Source organism: Rhinolophus hipposideros, assembly GCF_964194185.1.
Source record: "Rhinolophus hipposideros genome assembly, chromosome: 22".
NCBI classification, from domain to species: domain Eukaryota; kingdom Metazoa; phylum Chordata; class Mammalia; order Chiroptera; family Rhinolophidae; genus Rhinolophus; species Rhinolophus hipposideros.
Window position 1 is genome coordinate 43,767,958 of NC_138068.1, and position 3,480 is coordinate 43,771,437.

At 49.1% G+C, this 3,480-nt stretch overlaps 1 pseudogene across 1 annotated transcript; it reads left to right on the top strand.

Moving 5' to 3' along the window:
* The first annotated feature begins 505 nt into the window (after positions 1-505).
* On the top strand, positions 506-2,088 carry LOC308490991 (pre-B-cell leukemia transcription factor 2-like; annotated as a pseudogene). Its single transcript has 2 exons — positions 506-725; positions 1,052-2,088. The product of its transcript is annotated as a pre-B-cell leukemia transcription factor 2-like (transcript).
* Positions 2,089-3,480: the final 1,392 nt, after the last annotated feature.

The window sequence follows — 3,480 nt, forward strand, 5'->3', positions numbered from 1 at the left end:
TTCGAATGGGGGTGCCCAGTGACTGAGGCAAAAGTTCTTACTTTTATACCTTCCCTTGTCTGTTTGGAGAAGAGGACAATCACCTTCTAATGAAATTAGCCTACCAGGTTTGTTCTGCTTGCCCATCCCCAAGGAATTAGCAAAATAACCCACTCCTATCTATGAGATCTGCTCCGTTTGTCAGGCCAAAAGGAATTTTATAATTAACCTCAAAACACTATTGCATTTTGTCCTGGAGAGAAGAAGTGATTTCAAAACCTGAAGTCTCAGAATATGTCTGTCTTTTGTTTATTCTACCAGGGACCTCCCTGTCTACCTAACCTGTCTCACTGGTATTCCAGATATCCCTTCATGGCCAGTGTGAACCCCCCTCAGGGGAGTCGGGAAAGGGAAAGATGGGTGGTGATTGGGTGAAATGAGCAGCAGCCTCAGTGAGTTTGGGGGGGATAGTAACCAAGTGGGGGGAGGGGTGGACCATGGAGGGGATCTCAGGAACCCCCCAAATATGGATGAGCAGCGATTAAGGCCACCACCTCCAGGAGGGGCCTAAAGGATCCCGGGATTTGTGGATGGTGAGCCTGGAGTCCTGGCAAGCCTCCCAGAGGCAGAGACTCCAGTGGGGGTAGTGGTGTGAGGGGTCCCTGGAGGCCAAGGGAAGCAAGACATCAGGAACATTCTTCAGCAGATAATGACCATCACCAACCAGGGCCTGGATGAGGCCCAGGCCAAGAACCATGCTACAGGGACCTGGGCCACAGGCAGATAAGCTGGCAGCAGTCAAGGTCTCCGGCTTCTTAGGACACTGTGTGCATGAAAGCAGGCCTGTAGGGCCTGCCAGATGATTTCTTGCATGGAACGCTCTTTGTTTTGCTGTGCCTATATGATCTTGCTTCTTCTCTGCTTGTGTGCCGAGTGTATCCCTCTGGCCTGCCACCACCAGAGAGTCTCTCCTGTCTGTAAGTCTCAATAAACCTATGTCCTGCACTCAGCCACCTAGTGTGTTCTTTGGACTTGCTTCTCAGGCACAAATCTTGGAACACCCTGGTCTCAGTCCAAACACATGCCCTGAACTGCCACCAAATGAAGCCTGCTCTCTTAAGCATTCTGTGTAAAATGGAGGAGAAAACCAGCCTCAGCATTCAAAGCTCCCAGGAGGTGGAGCTTGTGGACCCACAACCGATGTGCTTAGATAAGACCCTTCTGATAGAGAGTGTGGCTGGGCCTAAGAAATGCGGGGTGGAGGGGTTCCAGCTGCAGCTTCCGGGAGTGGTGTGTCCCCTGACAACTCCATCAAACACTTGGATTATCACAGCAAAGTGGCCCAGAGTTGCCATATCTCCCACTCAGAGCTGAAGAAGTACAAGGCGGCGTGTAACGGTTCACGACCCATGTCCTGAAGCTGCTGAGGGGGCAGAGCCACACGCGGCCCACAGCACCCAAGGAGATGGAGGGCATGGTGAGCGTCACCCACTAAAAGTCCAGCGCCATCCAGATGATCGTGGCTTCCCGCTTCCTGATGCCAGATGAAAACGCTACAACTTCAGCAAACAGGCCACTGAGGTCCTAAATGAGCATTTCTTTCCCACCTGAGTAACCCATATCCTAGTGAGGAGGCTAAGGAGGAGCTTACAAAGAAGTGTGGAGTCACCAAGCAGATTTGCTATAAGAAAAATATTGGAAAGTTCCGGAAGGAGGCAAACATCTACATAGGCAGTCAAGACCACCATGTCAGTCACCCAGGGGGGCCACAGGTACAGCAGCTCCCTGACACCCCCTTCCTCTGCAGGCTCTGGTGGCTTTTTCAATCTCTCAGGATCTGGACACATGTTTCTGGGGATACACAGGCTCAACGGAGATGCCTAATCTGCTCCCCAGGTGGATTCACTCTGACACTCGATGGGGCCGGGGGCTATAGGAATAACTCGGGGGACTCAGAGGCACAGCCCTTGGGAAATGAGGGCAAAAGGTGGTTGGCAGGAGGCTATAATCCTGTCCTCAATGGCATCCTCAACAGAGGGACCAAAGAGTGTTCATTCTGACACTTCAAACTATCTCGCCTCTCAGAGCCACAGGGGTGGGGGCTCATGAGGTGACTCTTGAAGAGGATGCAGGCATCCAGAAGACAAACCCAGACACAGGAGAAGCACAAACAGAGAAGGGCAAGTGGGGTTGTAGCCTCCCCAAACAGACTCTCGGTTCTGTGGGTGCTGACCACATGGCAGTGAGAATGGGGTCTTTTCAGGGGAAAGTGGGGTCTGTCTCCCCTTTTTTCCTTTCTTTCAGTCTTTTTTCTCTTCCCCTTTCTTACACAGAAACACACACACCCAGATTCCTATTTTTCAGACCCTTCTCTCTCTCTCTCTCTCTCTCTCTCTCTCTCTCTCTCTCTCTCTCTCTCTCTCTCTCTCTCTCATACACACTTATACAACTATTCTGTTTCTCTCCCTTGCTCGGTCTGGTTTCTGGTTTCGACCACTCTCCTTCCCCCACTCTTCATCTGCTCTGGCATCTGTAAAGACACCAGCCTTGCCAGACCAGAGATGCCAAAAATGGGGACACAACTTCTGGATAGAGGACTGGGGACATGGCCCCATGCTTCCCCCACCCTGCCCCTCCAGAAGTCTTTATTACCTGATACACAGCTCATCTTAAACCAACAGAATTGCTGGGTGGACAAGAGTGTGACTCAGGTATCTACCTCAGAGGAAGTTTCTGCTATTTTAGGGAATTGTTGACTGGGCTTTAGGGTTGAACTTTTTATTTTTATGAAAAAAAAAAAGAAGCCTGAGATCCACCTGTATTTAAAAAAAATTTTTTTTTGGTTTGTTGTTGTTGGTTCTTAATTTTCAATTTAGTGTGGAAAAGTAGATGTTTCTATAAATACGTTGATTTCTTTTTCTTTTTTAATTTCTCATTTTCCCATATTAGGGGTGATAGCAGTCATAAGGGTAAGGTGAACAAATAGAACTGGTGAAAAGGCCCACCTGGTTCTAATCCTGTCCACCAGGAAGCACCAAACCTGCACCCCTAAAATCGCTTAGGCATTCTCCTCTGCTTGTAAAACCCCAGGTGTACTTTGCTTGTGCAGGCAGTTTCCCACGGCATTTGGTGTGGAGGGAGTCAAGGGCTTGCTTGGCTGGCCTGTTCTCCCTCTTCCCACAACCCCTGGGCAGGGCTAGACTCACTAATTTTGAGGAAATGCCACATTCCCCTGCTACATGTCTTTAAATCTTTTTTTTTAACGACTATTTATAGATTGAAGGGGGAGAATGGAGAGGGTGCTGTTACAAAATATATTAAATATGGGTTGGGGTGCTTGTGTATGTATCTCCCTCAATTAACCCAGATATGAGGTGTCTTTTTATTTCTCAGTCTACAATCAATAGGGTGGGGAAAGGAAGGAGGTTGCAAAAAGCCAGGTATGTGGGGAAGTAAAATCACCACTGCCCCCTTCTTGGCCCTGAACCCTACCACTTGAAC